This window comes from Mastomys coucha, unplaced genomic scaffold, assembly GCF_008632895.1.
Source record: "Mastomys coucha isolate ucsf_1 unplaced genomic scaffold, UCSF_Mcou_1 pScaffold15, whole genome shotgun sequence".
NCBI lineage: Eukaryota > Metazoa > Chordata > Mammalia > Rodentia > Muridae > Mastomys > Mastomys coucha.
Window position 1 is genome coordinate 123,895,017 of NW_022196897.1, and position 20,376 is coordinate 123,915,392.

The 20,376-nt window shown below is 37.5% G+C and overlaps 1 long non-coding RNA gene across 1 annotated transcript in view; it reads left to right on the forward strand.

Annotated features, from left to right (window-relative positions):
- LOC116091016 overlaps positions 1–20,169 on the forward strand; it is a 44,694-nt gene extending 24,525 nt beyond the window's left edge. Inside the window, exon 3 of the long non-coding RNA XR_004118891.1 lies at positions 20,100–20,169. This is a non-coding gene — a long non-coding RNA (uncharacterized LOC116091016). The remainder of the gene's footprint in view (positions 1–20,099) is intronic.
- Positions 20,170–20,376: the final 207 nt, after the last annotated feature.

Below are 20,376 nucleotides of genomic sequence, written 5' to 3' on the forward strand. Positions count from 1 at the left end.
TCTCTCTCTCTCTCTCTCTCTCTCTCTCTCTCTCTCTCTCTCTCTCTCTCTCTCTCTGTGTATGTGTTTGTGTGGTATAACTCATTTTCCCTATATAGCCTAGGCTGGCCTTGAATTCTCTCACTCATACCTCAGCTTCCCAAGTGCTGGGGCTCTAGGCTGTTCCATATCTGCCCTTCCTTCTTCTGCAACTCTAGTTGTTTTCTTCTTCTTTTCCATGGTTTCTTGCTTTTGTTTATTTGTTTTCAGGTTTTATTTATTGTTTTAACTGTTGAAGGCCAGAGAAGATAAAACAATACAACAAATGAGATACAGTCAACTACTTGATTTGATTCAATTTATAATATCCTGAAAATCAAATTTTCCAGGTGCTATAAATATGTCCTGATTTTAAATTTAATAACTATTTCTAGTAGGCTATTTTGTCTCCAAGAAATTTCTACTTACTGTGTACTTATTGAGCACTTATTTTGCTGAAATACTATCTTTAGTGCTGGAGAGCTGAACAAAATCAGGAGCTGTGCTGGCTCAATACTAAACCCTCCATTTTCTTTTCTCATACTCCATTGTTTCTATTATTTTTTCTCACCTGAGTTGAGAAAAAAAATTTACACAAATTTTCTAAAATTTATGTGAGACCCTTCACCTCAGCCATTGTTCATTGCCTGCTGTTGCTCCTTCTCTTGACAAGGTTGGTGCCTGCCTCCAGGAACTGCTCCAGTACAGATATCTACAGTGCCTTCTTCTGGGGTCAGCTTTCGATGATGATGGATCTTGGTGTCATTCTCATTATGCAGCTCTTGTGAGTCCAAATTGGAAGTAGACTTCTGAAAAGACCTTTGTCTTCTCCTGTTGTCTTCTGCTTTTCCTACCCTGGATGGGTTCCTCTTGAGAGCATCCTTACTTACTGCGTGTCCCCTTGCAGGACTTGTTGGTTAGCTTCTTGTTATCTTACCACAAACCAGACTTATCTGGAAAGAGGGACCCTGAATTGAGAAAATGACTCACTCCATCAGACTGGCCTGTAGGCCAGTCTATTAGCCATTTTCTTAATGATTGATGTGAGAGGGCCCCACTAACCCTTGGGCAGGTGCTTCTGGGTTATATAAGAAAGCAGTCTGAGCAAACTACCGGAAACAAGACAGTAAGCAGTGTTCTCCCATAATCTTTGCAAGTTCCTGAATCCTGATCCCTGCCTCTGGTTCCAGACTTTGCTTCATGATGGATTGTAGCTCTGATGTAAACCAACTCCCCCCACTTTCTCTCTGCTGCTTTTGTCTCAGCAATGGAAGGCAAACTGGCACAGGCATTCCCTGTTTTGGACTTTTTGCTCTCTTACATATTTTTCATATAAAAATCATGTTTATCCTTCCTACAAGCCTCTGTGCTCACCAATCACACAATTGCCAACTCTGTGGTAAATGAGCAGAAGCTGCAGCCTTGTGGTGTTGGAGTTTGATGCTAAACATACATACTCCATAACGTATGCTGCTTCATAACTGGACAAGCTGGTACGTCTGAGGAGAGGCACATGTCCTGCGTTCCCTAAAATAGTATAGCAGCAGCTGCACTAATTTTAGATAGGAACAAAAATGCCTGTGGATGTAAAGGCTTTGCTTTTCTTTACAAAGTCAGCTTGTATGGAAAAACTGCCTAGAGATGGGAAAAATGTTATGATTTTCACATAAACTAAAGTGAATAAAAGATCTACAGAATAGATGTTCTTTAGTATTAATAGGAATAGGTAGTTGAGCCGTTTGGACTGGAGAGGGATAGAGAGATGATAGATGGGTCTCATATTCACGACCAATGAGTGTTGAGTTGTGAAAAACTGCCAGAATCTTCTCTCAGTAAAAGGACAAAAAGTAGGGGAAAAAAGTAAAAATTAATATTCATCTTGAGGAAGTAGGGTTGCCACATGAGAAACTGGAACAGGACCAGCATTGGGGTAAGAAAGTCAAGGGGAAGGCGACAGAAAGTGGTAGGCAGGGAATTTGTTGCCAATATTTTTTTTTCTGTTAGGTGGGCAAATTTGGACAAAGGGAAGATGTTTTTATTGGTTGCATATATTATCATAAAAGATCCCAAAGGTGCCCTTTTATTTACTCCTCCATGAGATGTGTATAATCATTGTCTTACCTTACATTTGTGGGAACCAGACTTAAAGGTTAGCTTGCCTGTCACAAGCAATGAAAGGTGTTGACCTGAATTTTCTACTCACTGACTTGGTTCTGTGCCATGGCATACTGTGTTGTGTATTTGGCCAACTGCTCTCTGTATCTCTGTGATCTTCTGGTATCTTCTCTATCCACAGAGTTGGAAATCTGAAACTCTAATATGTTACTAATGCTTTATAGCTAATTTTAAATCCAGTTGTCCAAGTGTAATGACTTTTAAGGCCATGCTGTGAAGTTATGAGTGTCTTTCATATTTCCAGCAGTAGTTGCCCCTTTCTGGAATGCTGATACATTTTTACTTCTCTGAAGCAGGAATTACTGAACAGGGCTAGATCCAGTGACTCAATAACTAACACGATCTTGCAAGTTTTAGCATAGACCTTTTCAGCTTCTAACTTTTCCACCCAGAGCACAGACATTTCTTAGGTTAGTTATCACTGGAGTCTTTCTCCTTTTCTTGTCCATTGGTTCAGTAGTCTTCCTTAAAGCTCACTCAAATATGAGGTAAAGTGATTGGAATAATACCTTTACCCTACTGACTTTTGAGCTTTTGATTGTTAAATTTGCTTCAGCTAGCATAGAGTAATAAGTCAAATAAAGACTACCTTCTGGAATAATAATAATTCACAACCCTACTCCGATGTGTAGGCCATTTCCTTTGTAGATTCATAGCATATGCATTTATTCATAATTCCCCCATACCATGCATGCATGTAACATATTATCTTAGACTAGGAAAAGTTCCTGGGAGATCACTGTGGGTTTGCTTTTCACAAAGTACATGAAAAACTTAAGCTCAGGTATGTAGTTTTGCCTAGAGTTATAAAATTATACTGTGGAAGGATTACAATAATTCCTCATCATTGTTATCAATTATTCCAGAGTTCTACTACAATTGTAAAATATCAGGATCACGAATGCAAGCATAGCATTCACCTTGATGTAATCTCTCCCACTTGTGTTGGTGTAGAGTATATCTGAAGGCTCTTTCAACAAGTACAGAACCTACCACAAAAATTGGACCAAAGGCAATTGATTCAAATTGGGCTCCAAGGAGATACCAGTGAAGCTATATAGGAAGTCAGTGGCAAAGAAGAAAGGAAGGAAAGATTTCAGGCCAAGTTCCAGTTCGGGCTTTATCACTTTAGGCTGTGTGAAGCACATAAATGAAACTATGTAGCTTTCTTCTTTGGAATCAAGAATCTGAGCTTTTTGGGGAATCAAGAATACTTGCTAGTAGTCAGTCATTGGCCTTGGAGCCTTTTTGGAGATGTGAACTTGTTACTGTACCAAAAGTAGCTCTGGAACCCCAAACACAAAGGAATAACATTAAAGGAGGTTGGTATAGATATAAGGTATTAATAATGCAGGTAGCAAAAGTTTGGGCATCCAGACCTAGAGAAAGACTATTAAATCCCTAACAGTGCACATCCTATATACATGACCTACCATAGGCTCATGGCTGTAACATATATTCTCTAACATTTTTCAGAGGCTAGAATCTTCTATGACACTTACTGATCCTACACAGCTGCTTGTATTTATCTTCTATGTTTTAGTATCTACATAGTCTCCTGATAATCCCCATCTCAACCCATAGTTCTTTTTTATTGCTTTGAATTATTTCTTTAATGCACTTGTAACTGAGTGAGGTAACGCAATCACAAAAGAACACACATGGTATGCACTCTCTGATAAGTGGATATTAGCCCAGAAAATCGGAATATACAAAGTACAATCCACAAACCACAAGAAACTCTAGAAGAAGAAAGACCAAAATGTGCACACTTCATTCATTCTTAAAAGGGGGAACAAAATATCCATGGAAGGAGTTGTAGAGACTAACTATGCAGCAGAGACTGAAGGAAGGACAAACCAGCCTGATATAGCTGTCTCTTGAGAGGCTCTGACAGTATCCGACTAATACAGAAGTAGAGGCTCACAGCCATCCATTGAAATGAGTACAGAGTCCCCAGTGAAGGAGCTAGAGAAAGGACCCAAGGATCTGAAGGGTTTGCAGCCCCTTAGGAGGCTAACAATATGAACTAACTAGTACCCTCAGAGCTCCCAGGGTCTAAACCACCAACCAAAGAGTACACATGGTGGGACTAATGGTTCCAGCAGCATATGTAGCAGAGGATGGCCTAGTCGGTCATCAGTGGGAGGAGAGGCCCTTGGCCCTGTGAAGATTCTATGCCCCAGTGTAGGGGAATGCCAGGGCCAGTTAGCAAGAGAAGGTGGGGTGGCAAGCAGGGGGAGGGAGGAGGGAACAGAGGTTTGTTATTGTTGTTGCTTTTTGTTTTTTGTTTGGAGGGAAACTGGGAAAGGAGATATCATATGACATCTAAATAAAGAAAATATCTAATAAAAACATCTCTGAATTTGTTATTTAAAATGTTTAAAATATCTCTGTCCAATATAAGTTCTATGAAGACTGAAATATCACTTTTTATTCACAATAGTAGAATTCTTGGCACATCATAGGTATTTAATGTAATTTGTTAATAAGTTGTGCATGTGTTGGTGAAACAATAATCATGAAGAGAAATGTAGAGCCACAGTGAAGCACTGAGAGGACTTGGTATTAAGTACAGGATTTCTTGTTAGTCTCCACTTTTCATTATGCCAGAAAATATAGATGAAAGATTACATTAAAGTACAATCTATAGTCTTTCAAAATATTGTAGATAATATCAGTTTTAATGGGTTTATTTTCCAGTAGTATAATGCTTCCAGGATATTTTTAAAAGAAAATTATGGTATTGACAGGAGCTCTTTAGTTATTTGATACATTACATCTCTCAATGGACCAAAATAGCTTCTCTTTCCTCCAGAAGATGTGGGCACTCCATTATGTCATTATTGAATGCATGTTTGGCATAAAAGTACTGTTACATTTTTACATGGGACATATTTTATACAAAAAGTGAATTCTTGCCACATTCTGTTTCACAGTGTTTCTTGTTGGAATTAGCCACAGCCCTTTTTCTTTTCTGCCAGGATGAGGGGAGTATAGTAACTAATAATATAATCTACACTCTATCCCTTAGGTGAGAAACTGGTTTAGGAATTCAGAATGTTTCAGATCTTTTGCACTGTGCCAATATTTTTCTTCCATTAGACAAATGCCATTTCCCTTAGTAGCAATTTAGTCATTACCCCATAATATAAAAGAAGTGTGAAATCTGTCACAAAAAAGATGATGTTGTGACACAAAGAGAGATCCTCTGGGAGGTTTAACCAGGTTTTCTACAAGATTGAAATGAATGTGACACTATGTTCATATTCATAATTAAATTTATTCCTTTTTAATGTGTGTGTGAATGTGTGCTCTTCGGGATGAAGAAAATGAGAAAATGTGGTCTGACTGTAGATTGAGAACAGACCAATCTTAACCTTAAATATAGCACCTTAAATGTGTGGGGCATGTTATAATTTCAGTTTCTGGCACTCAATGTGATGCTGTAAAGTATAGATGTGACTTTTGGCTTGGGCTAATAATAGATAGCTAATGGACTCCCCCAGGAGAATTGTAATTACCTTTAAATGCTTTTCATCTGTGCTGAACATGAGCAAGGGAAGCTGCTCTCCCTAGCCCCTTGCTGGTGTGCCTTTAGTTTTAGAGTAATGATGGCAGAAGTAGGCCCCTAAGAAATATTTGTTGAAACTGGAAATAGAAATAAATGTGATAGAAAGAAGACCAAGAGTAGAGAAGAAAACAGAGAAAAGATAAAGAAGAAGTTGAAGAGAAGGAGAGAAGAGGGCTGAGGAAGGAAGAAGGAAAACGTCTAAAAACAGGACACTAGAGGATCAGCGTGGCCAAATAATTCCTACACTATTCATAGCAAAACTCACCAACAAACAAAGTAAACAATGCAGACAAGTAAATATTTTGAGCTATTGAGTAATAGGGAAGAAAGTAATGTATTAGGAATCTATGTAAGATGTAGAAAACTGCAATGTAGTCATTTCCATTCATTATCTCTCAAAGACTTTTTCTGTGCCTTGTTCTATAATTCTAAGCCTTAACTAGGGATGAAAGAAAACAATCATGATAATATTTATCTGGTCATATTAATACTATTTAGATTTTGTAGCATAAAAGTAGAATACTGCATTTTCCTATTATTTCTTAATTTTAAGTATATGCCCTATATATATTATAATTCTAGAATGAGATCTTAGTGTTAATCTTGCTTCTTAATACCAGTAGGAAGGGTTAATGATGACTGTGTAAGTGCAGAAGGTAGAGAGATTATTCAGGAGTGACGATTGTCTGTCTCATTGGAGGCACACCTAACATATATACTTGGGGTGTATTACTTCTCTCACCCACTAGAAGTCTTGAAGTAGATAGGTACAGCCAGCTCTAGAGAACTAATTGCCATGGGACTTGATAAAAGTTGATGTGACTGGATATTCTGGGATTCCACTGCAGAAAGTGTGTATGGGATAAATGAGTTTCTTCTGTAACACCTAGTGCTATTGATCCATGGAGGGCACCACGGTCAGAATGAAATTGGAACACTGTGGATCAGGATTTGCTCAATGTCCTCATCTTATCCTATATGTGATATGAGAATTACCAAAATATAGCTAAGCTATGCCATTTTTATTACTCAGTTTCTTAGAGATTCATTAAAAAATATGTTCTGCCAGATGAATGGTGTATGTTATCCAGGCCACATTCTTAGGTCCTCCAGACATTTTCACAGGCAGGAGTCTTGGGGATATTTGGGGTATATAATCAATTCCTTCTATAGGATCCAAGAGTGCAGGCAGTGTGTATTCTGCCTCATGACGTTACTTACTCAAGCTGGTTGTAGGTACTGAAGGGGATTTGGAAATTTTGAGAACAGAATTTTGAAGCATGAGCATTTCAATACCTTACACTCAATTTGACTGAACTCAAGGGATGTGTTATAGTTGCATCCCAGTTGTGACTCTAGTAATGGAGTTCCTGCCTGTTATTTGTTATCTCTGTCCTTCCCATAACACCATGGCTATCATGTTAGAGGATAAAGATGTGTAGTTGGTCCATATCACCTCAGTAGCTCTTCATAACAGGTAAACAACTAGGAGGCATTTGAGATATCAAAACCCAAACCAGCAAAATCAGCAAGCTGACACACATCTGATCTCAGATATGACAGCAATGCACATGTGATAATGTACTGCTAAACTTTTATGCTTGTTTGCCTGGCAGGGTTATTTTGTCAACAGACAAGTAATCTAACTGGCCAACTATGAGTTTAGAAGATAAGTGGGAAATTACTTCTCTCCAGTAAGTATCAATAGCCTTGACAAGGTTTTCTCATTGAAAGTAACAGTTGGATAGTATAGGTTTACATTAGTATATTCGATTCTTCATTTATAAAAATGATCAGAAAGGACACAGATGAAGAAACGGGAGTCTGAGGCTTTCTTCTAGTTGAAAGTAATAACCATTGATTTTCCTAGAAGCCTTCTAGCTATAGTCTACGAGTATACAGATTTTAGCTATTAAGATACCATGCAATGATACCAGACCAATGAAGGATGGGAAGGTACAAAATAAGTGTTTTCTAACGTAGCACAGTGAAAACACCTTTTAGGGGAAAATGTAGTTGTTGAAGTCCCCAGGGTAGAGGAACTAGGCTGAGCACAAAAGAACAGCAGGATTTCTGTACACAAGAGAAAAAAGAATTTTAGGAGGAAAAATACAGTTTGGCAAAATAGAAAACATTTCTCATAGAAAGCCTGCAATGACAACAAGTATAACATCTTCTGAGTTCAACAAAAGATTCGTTTCACTTTAAGAATGGAGATATAATGTGGATACTGACAATGCTAGACATAGAAGGTAGTCATTCTTCCCTTTGCAGATGAAGCAGTTTGTTGTTTCATGATTGAGAAAGTTTATACAAACTTCTTACGTCAATTTAGGTCTGATGCCAATATTGCTTGTTTCCATTTCTGTCATCATACATTCATTTCAAGGCTAGATATGTGCTAATTGCTTGTGGGCTGTTGGCTTGGAAGAGATGGGGATATGTCAATAATTAAACTCGGTTGCTGATCTCAAGGGCTATGGGAGAGGAAGGCAGGTAAGGTATCCACAGACTGTTAAGATCACTGTTATAGCAAGTATCATAGCAGAGCTGGGTACCAAGTGGCTTTGCCTGCAAGGAGGCACAAACACATCAGGAACTGTGGGATACAGAACTTAGGCTAGGATTTACAGAATCTAGGTTGTTATGGATGACCTTCAGGTCATCAGGTAAGGTAATGGATCATCAGTTATTTCTTCCACCAGGCCCAACACAAACTTTCAAAGGCACACACTCACACCTTTAAGTTGACTGTTTTCACTGATAACTTCTTTGCTTTCTCATTGTTTGGTTAGTTCAGCTCTTGTTAGGGATGCATTTTTTGCTACTGTTATTATTGATATTGTAAGGTACATCTTGTAATTTTGAATTGGTTAAATTTGATGCCTTCTGTTTGTGCTGTTTAAATATTCATTGAATTCTTGGAGGAGATAGGGAATGCTCTCAACTTGATGCCTTAGCTGGAGCAGGTGGTATGTCCTATCTTTTGATATTATGAGACATTATCATTGACAAATTTTATGTTCAAAAACCGCTCACTAAATTAAAAAAAAAAAACAACAGAGAAGACCATTATGTTTTGGTACAGGACCACATTTATAGGTATCCTTGGTAACATATGGCTGCATGTACACTGCAGGCCAAGGCTTGTCCATATGCTGAGGGTGAGGTTCAGAATCTGGAGAGGTAGAGCTGAGATGAGATTATTGTACAAATGAGTAACTGAGAAAGTGTCTCTGGAGAGTAACAGGGAGAGGAGCCAAAAGGGGCAGAAAGAGGATATGCCAAAATCAGAGTTTCGTTTGAAGCCTAGCCTCAACCAGATTCCACAGAGAGCTCTGGAGCCTAGATAGTTCCAAGGCCTTGGTCAAATTGAGGCAGCAGTCTATGCATTCAATAGCATTTCATTAGCTTTGGTTTCTTCCTTTCTCTAACAAAGTAGAAGGAACATGTACACTTCTCCAGGGTTCCCACTGGCCAGGGACCATATCTAAATGCATGCACCTGCCTGCAGTTAATAGCTAGCAGTCACAGTAGCTGGGCACTGGCCAGGCCACCAACAGTTCTAATGCCAAGACATTATGCATACAAGGAGAATTCTCCATAAGGAACAGCCACAGAAAAACAGAGTTCTTAAGGTCCTCCTTGCATTCTAGTTCTATGACTTTTAGTCTGTGACACTGGCAAGTTTCTTAAAATGTCTGTCTTCCTAATTCATCCGTAAAATGGAAGTACTTCCAGTGCCCATTTTGTGAGGTTAAAATGACTCATTTGTCTCAAGATTCAAATGTGCACCACACTGCTATTTCACCATTTGTCTTGAAGTGCTTACCATAACTACTTCAGGCTTCACAGCCTTGGATTTCCCAGTTGTCTTTGAAACAATGTTTGTCTCATTGCCTTGCAAACTCTCTCCCTTCACCTGAGCAGCAGGCTTCCTGAGTGCTTTACAGACAACAGAATCAGACGTGTAAAGACTTGCAAGCAATCTGGAGTTACAAAGCACATGCATGTTGTTCTATTGGAAAGAGGGAGCCACATCAGAATCTTCTCATACAGGGTTGAGAATTTATAAAGGAGAGATCCACTAACACAGAGGGAAATGGGTTTTTAAAATGAGTTTGCAAATATTAATATGTTTCCTCCCTTGCTTTTCCTTTCTCTTACCACTTCTGTAATGCTATGGGGTTTGTGTTTGTTTGTTTGGACTTTTTACCACTTTAGAACATCTAGGAAATATGCAGGACTGTAAAACATGTGTGCTAGAGAAAAAAAGGAAGAAATACTCCATCATGTTCTGATGAAGAACAAAATGCCCAAATATCTTCAGTTTCTGAAAAAGAAAAAAAACAAACAACAAAAACATCTTGTATTTTTCATGTAGAAAAGTCTACCTGAAAACTATCAATTACTAAAAATTAAATATATATGTAGTAAGGTATCCATAAATGTAAAAAAATAAATGTATTGAATAGAAAACAAAAGTATTTCTTTGAAATAGGTTAATATCAGAAATATGGAATAGTATTCCATTTGGAACTATTAAAATCAGGCCATTAATGAGTACCTGAAAGGGATAAGTGAGTGATATTCAACTACTAAGACTTATCTTTTGTTAAGTAGCTGGGCAAGTTACTTCAATTATTGAAATGAGAGTGTTGAAATAAATGTAATCAGCCTGTGGCTGTCTGCCTTAGGTAAACACAGTACTGCTGTTGATATTACTTTATGGCAAACCCAAAGGTGTTTCTTCATACTTGAACTGAGCCCCAATTTAAGGCATCTGCCTTCTCTTAAGAGCAACGACCTATTACTATGAGTCAGAATAGTCACAGATGATCCAAATGGTCTTACTTGGTAGAATTATTCTCATTTACCATATTTGCATACTTCTATTGTAAAGTAATTTTTAAAGCAACTTGGGAAGGGTTCAACTCTTATTAATAAGTGCTGAGGCAAATAAAAATATAAAATGCATAGGTAGAGATGGCTAGAAGCATGTGAAAATATGTTCACTGTTAATTAGAGAGATAAAATTAAAACCATAGTAAACTATGCTTTTACAACCATATTGTTGGCAAAGATGTTTAAGTATTATGTCATCAAGTGTTAAACATGAAGCCACTATTAGTGGGAGTCAAAATTGGATCAATTGCTTTGGAGAAGTATTTAGAATATCAAATACATCAAATAAATTTTGCATACAGTAATATGAAAAAAACCCCAAAATGTCCTAATTCCTTAAAATACGAATCATTTCTTGCAGCTAACAGACTCACTCATGCATCTTTAGTCTGAAAATGCAGAGAGTTGTATGGTTGGGTTTTGGCTCTGACTCTGCTTTAGGATAGCTCCTTAGACCCTTGGACTCTGATCCACATAGTTCTAATGTGTGTTTACTATTTCCTTTCAGCGGGCAACACATAGTTTCTTAGCAGTATCAGAGATGCAAGTGCAAGAGCATTCAATTGTACAAGAAGAAAGCAAAAATATATAACCCATTCTCAGGCTTCTACCCACCATGTAGTTAGCCAAAGCAGGGTGGAGAATAGGGTAACACTATTGTAGGGGAAAGGAGTAGCAAGATGAAGATCATTCACTGGGGTCACTCATTCAACTTACCTGACAAAGAAGCATTGAATGAATTCTATGAGTGAACACTTCCGATAGCAAAGTCTTTGATAAACATATATAAAGAGACCTATATACATTTAGTGACTGGTATTACTATAATTATGAGAACTCTTAAGAGATCATAAATATCTACTGGGAGAGTAAAAATGTTGATAAAGTCATATAACAGACATCAGAATGCAGAGACGTAAGTGAACTAAAGCCATAACTAGTATGAGATATGGATTTTCGTCATCATCATCATTCTCATCATTATTACTATTCTCTCAAACATTGCACTCTGACCAAAGTTTCCCCTCCTTGCCCTTCTTTCAGTTTCTGCTTGTACCTTCCCTCCACCTAAATCCATGCCTCTGCCAGTTCTCTTCGGAAAAGAGCAGACCTCCGAGAGATATCAACTGAATATGACATAATAATTTAGAATAAGTCTAGGCATAAACCCTCATAGTAAGGCTGGATGAGGTACCCCGGTAGGAGGAAAAGGGAACCAAGAGCAGGTGAAAGAATCGCAGATACCCTACTCCCACTGTTAGGAGTATCACAAGAACAACAAACCACACAACCGTAACATTTATGCAAAGGCCCTAGACCAGACTTCTGCAGGCTCTGCGATCGTTGATTCACTCTATGTGAGCCCCTATGAGGCCTGCTTAGTTGATTCTGTGTGCCATATTCTCCTGGTATCCTTAACCTCTCTAGATCCTACCTCCTTCCTCACCTTCCTTAGGATTCCCCAAGGTTTGCCTAATGTTTGGCTGTGGGTTTTTGTATCTACTTCATCAGTTTCTAGATGAAGCCTTGCTATTGACTACTGAGCTAGGCTCTGGTCTATGAGAATGGCAGAATATCATTAGGAATCATTTAATTTATTTTTCTCTGGTCAGTCATTTCTAAAATGACATGCAGCATGTTAACTCAAAAAGGCAAGTTGAGAAAGGATCTAGAAAACAGACAATTTATGAATTGAAATAACTACATACACAAAGTCACAATTTGTTTAGAGAAATACAAACAATAAATATTAATTATATAGAGGAAGATAAGGTGAGAGAAGGGAATGAAACAGATGAGATTAAATTTTGTTGAAAAATAGTTTTAACAAATTTGTAGTAATATCTAGGTGCTGATATATTTCCTTTCAAAGTTTAGGTAAGCAATAAAGTTAACAACTTACTTTCATATGTAGTTTTAATCCAAAATGAGTCTATTGGGACAACATATAATTGGTTTTTATGTACTTATCTGCTCGATGAATTTTGATTGCAGGTTTTAATCTATTTAAATATAGAGTGGTTATTCATACATTATGAAGGGATATCCAGCATATTTATTAAGCAACAGAAATTGGGGGGATGGCTTTACTTGTATATTATAAAATAGGTTTTTAAATAAAGAATTATCATAAGAGACACACAAGGGTATTAGTTAATAAGATGTTCAATATAGCAAAAAGATATAACAACTATGAAGATACATATACACCCTACATTGGAGTACTATGGTATTTATAGATAAGTCTGAGATATATGAGCTGAATGCATAAATAGATAGTAACACTATAGTAGGAGAGTTCAATGCTTCATTTTTGGTAATGGAAATAACATGTAGTCTAAAAATCAATAAGCAGATGTGAGCAATATTTCATCAAGTGGGCCTAACAGATGTACACTCAACATTCCACTCAGAAGCAGTGAATGCATTCTTCTCAGGCACACACAAAACATTCTGCAAGCTGAAATGCATAGCAGCAGAGCTCAAGACCTAAAAGTTTCAAAAGATTGAAAAGGTGCTAAGTCTCTTTCCTGACCACAGTGGAATAACCAGACAAATAATATCAGAAAGAATTCCATAAAATCTCAATTATATAGCAATTAATGATCAGGCTCCTGGATAAACAAGGAGCCCAAGAAATGTAGACAGTATTTTGAAACAAACACTTCCCCTCCAAGCGTAGGAGATGCAGCAATGCCATTACGAAAGGGAATTCATTGTGATGATGCAGGCCTTCATTCAAAAAGATTTCAACTAAACTCTGCACCTCAGGAATTAGAAAAAGAAATAAACACAAATTTAGCAGAACAACACAAGCTCACTGGTTCTCAATCTTCCTAATACTGCAGCCATTCAATACAATTCCTCATATTGTAGCGACTCACAACTATAAAATTAATTATGTTGCTACTTTATAACTATAATTTGGGAGTTTTATAAATCATAATGTAAATTTCTAATGTCCGTGGGCAACTGCTGTGAAAGGCTCATTCAACCCCCAGATTTATAACCACTGCTTAGCTAGATTAAGAGAAAAGGGGAAAATATTTAAATTGATGGCAATGAAATAAAGCCACAAGAGGCTCCTCCTATAAATGAATATGTAAACCAAATGAAAAAAAAAAACAGGAAAAATTTCAAAAGTTCATAGAAACCTACAACATGCCAAGACTGAAATAGGAAATTTGTAAAGACCTATAACTAATGAGGAGATTGATCAGTTAATCAAAACTAGAAATAAATCCAGGACTAGACAGTTTCTTGGTGAATTTTATCAGACACTGAATGAATTCATATTAATCCTCTCGCCCCCAAATCAATGACATAGAGCACTTCCAACCTCATTTTAAGAGACCAGCAGTAGTACACTGATACCAAAACAAAACTCAGAAGCTACAGCAAATGACCAGTTAAGTCCCTGGTGGAAAAATATATGGCAATCTTTACCAGAGTACTAGGAAATCAAGCCCAACACCACATGAAATGATTCAAGCAGCACTGCCCGCTAAGATCTGTGTCTGGATCACAATGTAGCCTAATCAGTGTGATACACTGCTCAGTCTTAGTTTGATGGGTCTCCTCCATAGGTTAGTTTTCAAATGGAGATGAGGCAATGGCACCCTGCGAACTCAGTTGGTAAACTTTACCCCAAGGGTGCCCAAAACAGGGATCATAGATTGATGTCTCCAGGAGTGTACAAGAAATACACATTTTCTGTATTTGCTCCAGATCTTCTGAGTCAACACATCTGGAAATGGGGCTCATCTATGCTTTCAGGAAGCCTCCCCATTGTTCCTAGTACATACTCAACTTTGAAGGGTACCACCATCGTTTCTTCTAGGTAATACAGGTTGCATCTAAGCAATGAATGTATAAGCCTAAAAAAAAATGAAGAGAAGTAAATCTGTGCTTGTTTTACTTCCATGAAGGAATGCCCAGGCATGGTTTCTATGGGTCAATTAGTGAGAAATGCGATATTCAAAGCAGGGACTCCAGATGTTATTGCTCTGGCATGTATAATTTTATTGGATTATTGCATGGTGTCAGAAAAGTTGGAAAATGAGAAAATGAGAAGGGAAGAAAAGGTTCTCATACTTTAGCAGATAATGTCCATATCCTATAACTGAAAGCATTGGATAGCTCACTTTGTCACATAACATAAATCACCATCTATTTCGAGTATTTGATAGAGAGATGGGAGACAGTTCAGCTTCAAATTACAGTTTTATTTGCTTTAATGAAATAAAATGCCCATGGAATTTAATGGAATATGCCTCATAAATACTAGTTTAACTTTTATTCTAGTGTCCACATCTATCAAATAGTAACTTTCAATGGAGGTTGAAATTCTGTAAAATTTAATCACTAACTATGGAGTCCATAGCTCACTATGAAATGCATTACAATCTCCACTTAACGTCCATTTGCATATTATTTTACTTGCCTAGTAGAGTCTTCTCCTGCTCCAAAGAACATGCACTTGTTCTGGTTAGTGTCTTGGTGTTCTTATCATACTGCCAACATTGATATCAGAGAGCAAGTATCTGGAACACTAAATATCTGCCAGGCACCACTGCATGCCGTGAGGATAAATTAGGAAACAAATCAGATACAACTACTGATAATGTCATGTTTACAAGCTAGGAGTACATCATGTGACAGCAGGAACACAGAAATAAATACATAATTTTCTAACATGTCACAGTCTGATTAATACCATAAACAAAACAGAAGCATTGGGGTATACAGAGAATTGTCACAGTGCTGTGCATTGGTTAGCCCTGGGAAAATCTCTGATTGGGTGACTATGAGAAGTAGGGAAATGGACCATGGAGAAGGATAGAGGGAGAACTCAGGAAAGAGATCGAGTGAAAAGGCCTGAAGGAAAGCAGCATATCAAGGTGTCCTAGAAACAGTGAATGGGCCACCTGCAGAAGCTAGGATGGAGGGTAGCATAAATCTCTTACTTAGTCATTTGTGAGTACCTATCTGTTTTTCTGTAAAAAACAGATTTTGGATCATTGTCTCCAATCAAATCAGCTTCATTTCTTATGTCATATATTAATTTTGGGGCTGAGATAAAAATATCATTAGAAGAACCTGCCTTCCTGTCATTAATGGTAAACCTTTGATTTGATGTCTGCACTAATATACTGAGGTGGGTGTGGCAAAATAAATGACTTGTGTAGCTGATCAGGCCTTCTCTCATAGCTTTCCTTTAGGACTGTGGAATTTACAAATGTTTCTCTCCGGGTTGAGGTTCAATGAGGCATGGATATGAAGGATTGGAAGCATGAGTTCAAATTCCTTTAGTTTTCAACCTGAGACGGTCTTATGCATGTTGCTGAATTGTTACAGGATATTTGATTATTATACATAGAAAACCTAATTGTTAGTAAAATATAAAAGCTCAGAGAGATTGTCAAATGCAATTAGGTGTGTCCTAAAGGGATGCAGTTTGGGTATACCTCTAAAAGCATCCACAGATACATGCTAAAGAATGGAAAGCTCCTGCCTATTTTAAAGCAAGCTGCTAGGGAGAGGTCTTGTGTTCTTTGCTCTATGATCTGAGGCAAAGTCAGCTGGGTGGCCTCAAGCTACCCTGGAGTGGTGGGGGCACCTCCCACCATGATGGTCAGATGGTTTAGCCTGCCAAGGTTGGAAGGGAGGAGGTAGAGACTTATTTTACAAGAAATTAAATTGGACCCTTAAGGAGCTCTCCTCTCCTCCTCTCCTCTCCTCTCCTCTCCTCACCTCTCCTCTCCTCTCCTCTCCTCTCCTCTCCTCTCCTCTCCTCTCCTCTTCTCTCCTCTCCTCTCCTCTTCTCTTCTCTTCTCTTCCCCCCTCTCTCTCCCCCTCCCTCTTTATGTCTCTGTCTCTTTCTCTGTCTCTGTCTTGGCTTGGAAGAGACATAACAGGAAAAGGCTCCAGGTAAGATACCTGGATTCTCTCTTTGGAATTGTAGAAACAACTATTAGGACACAGGTAAAACAATGTTATAGAAAAGAGCTAAGGAGCCCTCCTGAGTTTGTAGGAGCTCAAGAGAAAGATAGACTAGCTTGACAGATTGACACACAGAGAAAGATATTTCTAAAGAGCTAGTAGTTTAGTTGTAGGATAAGACTTGTAAATAGATGTTTTTGTATATAGTTAAGAAAATAAACTCACTTAGTTCAGTTATCAGGTTTTTTACCTCAGATTAAGCCTCCTGTGTCTTTATAGACATAAATATTAGATAATTAAAATGGTTATACTGAAGTCTCTCTTAAATTCATATCTTGGATTACTTTAGATACATGATTAATTTTAGACAAAGGTAAAGTGTTTTAAACTATATTGGAAAATACAGACCATGCAAGAACAATAGTGTCACATACTCTGTCATATGTTTCTAGCTATAGAAAATCCTGAAGACTCTTGCTCCACTCTTGCCTTGCATTATTAACTATAATGTGTTACACTGCATCCTTCTAAAACACTTTCCCAATACTATTTTCTATTGGGGTGGACTTTCAGATGGCCTGGGTATACCTGGATCCATTGAATCAGAATCTCCAGTCTGGTGTCCAGGCATCAGCAGTTGAAAAGGTCCCTACTGTACTTTGGCATCCATAGTCTTGAGAACCACTGAGTATTGTGTGTTCTAGTTCCCCTTGTGACTGGCACTCTCCTGACCCATCCCTTAGTCTAACCACTCTGTAGACCATGCAACTCTGCTATGTAATTGTCTGCAGGAGTTTCACATTCCTTTGTGGCAATACTTGTTTAGTATTTATCTTCCTCAGACTCTTTTCAAAGTGATCCTTTAAGGGCTTGTTTACTATGACATCCATCACTGGCCATCCTGGTATTTTGCTACCAAGAATAATGATTAAACTGGAGTTAAATTATTTCCTCACTTTGTTTTCTGCATTAATGAGATGACCTTTATACATGACCAGCTGAGCACTGATTGAGGTTACTTAAGGCAAATTTATCTTCACTAAATAGGACTCTGTGGTTTAAACTAAGGTAATTGATTGGACATCCCATAATGAGTGACACATTGTAAGGTTGTAAATATAAAACAAGCCTGCATTTTTCTACTGTGCAATTTTTTTGTAAGAATGCACATGACTCTTGCTCTATGTGCAGGAAAACATACAATGTTTTCAACAGTGTGCTGCTGCATAACTTTCATAGTGTATGGTCCTGTGCATGCCACCATCAAGGAAACTCATCATGAATCATACCCAGCTGTGAACTCTGTGAGCTACAATAACAGCCAAGTTTAGCAAGGGTGCCCAGTGGTACAATAATGACATGAATATCATGAGAATAACTAGGTTTTAAGGCCTATTCTACATGATAAAATACAGACTTAGTTCCATTTTGCAGCCAGGAACCTGTGGCTAGATAAGCCCTGGACCCTAATGAAGAGCCCACTACTATTTTTTATAGTAAAAGGACATAATATTAAACTGACTTCTAACAACTTATGGTAGAACTCTATCTTCCTTAGAAATGCTTCTTTTAACAGTAGATAGCAGCCAACTTAGAGACCTACAACTGGTCAAAGTGCAAAGAATAAGAAACTGCAGAATTCACACCCCTAAATAAGACATCTATATCATACTCCATCCTTGTAAGGCATAGGGATCATTGCAGAAGATGAGGTGACAAGTGTGTAAGGGCCAGGGGCAGCAGATAACTACAAAAAACCCATCATCTTCCAGACACAGCGGAAGACCTGAGCATATGAACTCATAGAGGTTGTGACAGATGCATATGACTTGACTACATGCCAGCATGTAGACAGAAGGTGGGCACAAAGTCCCACTCCTAGGAGATGAGGGTGTGTGGGGGGGTCAGTTTTCTTTAAGAATATAGACATTAGTAAGAAGACTGTGCCCCACTAGAAGGTCTTGGAATATATAGGTGACACAAAATAGCCTTGATTAAAAAAAAAAAAAAACCAACAATATTGTATGGGTAGAGATCAGGGTGTGGATCTGAGAAGAGCTGTGGAAGTAGATGAATCTAATTGAAACACATTGCATGAATTTTATGAACTAACATAAAATTTAAAACTTAAATTGAACTGAAAAGTGTGCTATGATCTTCCCTGGACTCTATGCCTGGTGAATGAAGTGACTATATGGGATTGTCTCACATTAAGTATATCTCTAGGGCCAAGTACTGAGTAACAAATAAAAGGTTAATAGCTCTTTGTTGGATTGACAAACTAGAAAGAAATGATTTACTCAAGGAGTTTATTTTATTATTTCAGATAATTACAATTCAGGAAACAAGGAAAATAGTGCTTATTGAATCTCAACAATTCTCCAAAAGGCTGTGTGTTGAAATCATGTTCACCAGCCAAAGGTCCTATTGAAAGTGGCAGAGCCTTTAGAGGTGGGTCTAGAGAAAAGAAGTTAGGTCCCTGGGAGTGTCCTTGAAGGATATATTAATGTTCAGTCCTATCTCTCTCTCTTTCTCTCTCTCTCTTTTTTCTCTCTCTATCTATTGACCTATCTTCATTCTACATCTACCTATCTATATCCATAATCTGTCAATTATCTATCTATCCTCCATTGTTATCATCTATCAGTTATCTATTAATCTATCATCTATCTATAAATTATCTATCATCTGTCTACCACGTATCTATCTATATCATTTATCAATTATCTATTATCTATCTTTCCACCTATCTTTATTCTACCATCTATCTATATCCATAATCTGTCAATCATCTATCTACCTATCTTTATCATCTATTAATTAACTATCTGCCATCTTTCAACCATGTATCTATATCATCTATCAATTATCTATCTATCTATCTATCTATCTATCTATCTATCTATGCATCTCAGCTGCTGTAAGATAAACAGTATTCTGCCACCATTTGTTCCCACCTATATACATTGATGAACTCTGGTAGAGCAAGTGCAAAGCAACAAGATCAAGTGAGCATGGACTGAAAACCTCTGAAACCACGAGCACATAAATCTCTGCACATCATTTTATCAAGTATTTTGTCATGTATTAAACCTGCATACTGTAGACAGTAAATACCATTCCTGGCTAAATAAAAATACCACTCATAATAGAATTGTTGGTAAATATTGCTGGTTAGATCCAAAAATATATAAAATAATAATTTTAATGGATAAGTATTTTCTTTTTTTCTTTTTTTTTTCTAACTGAAGCTTACTGATAGCATATCCAAAATTTAAAACTACTTTAGTCATATTTCTGATTAATTTTATTAAAATAAGAAAGCCTATAATAAGGTTCTCTAGAGTAACGGAACTTACAGAATGAACTTCTCTCTCCATATATATGTAATATATATGATATATAATATATCAATCAATCTATCTACCTATCTATCCATCCATCTCTCATCTATCTAAAAGGAATTTATTGGAATGACTTACAGGTTGCAGTCTATCTATCCAGCAATGGCTGGTTGTGAATGGAAAGTCCAAGACTCCTGTAGTTGCTCAGTCCATAAAGTTGGAAGTTTCAGCTGTTCTTCAGTATATGGTGAAATCCCAAAGTATTAGGCTACAATTCCAGCGAAGGGGTGGATGCTCTAGCAAGGTAAGGATGAGCCATGAAAAATCAGAGGTTTTCTTCTTCTATGTGATTATACAGACTTCCAGCAGAAGCCCAGATTAAAGGTATATTTTCCCTCCTCAACATCTGGACCAAAG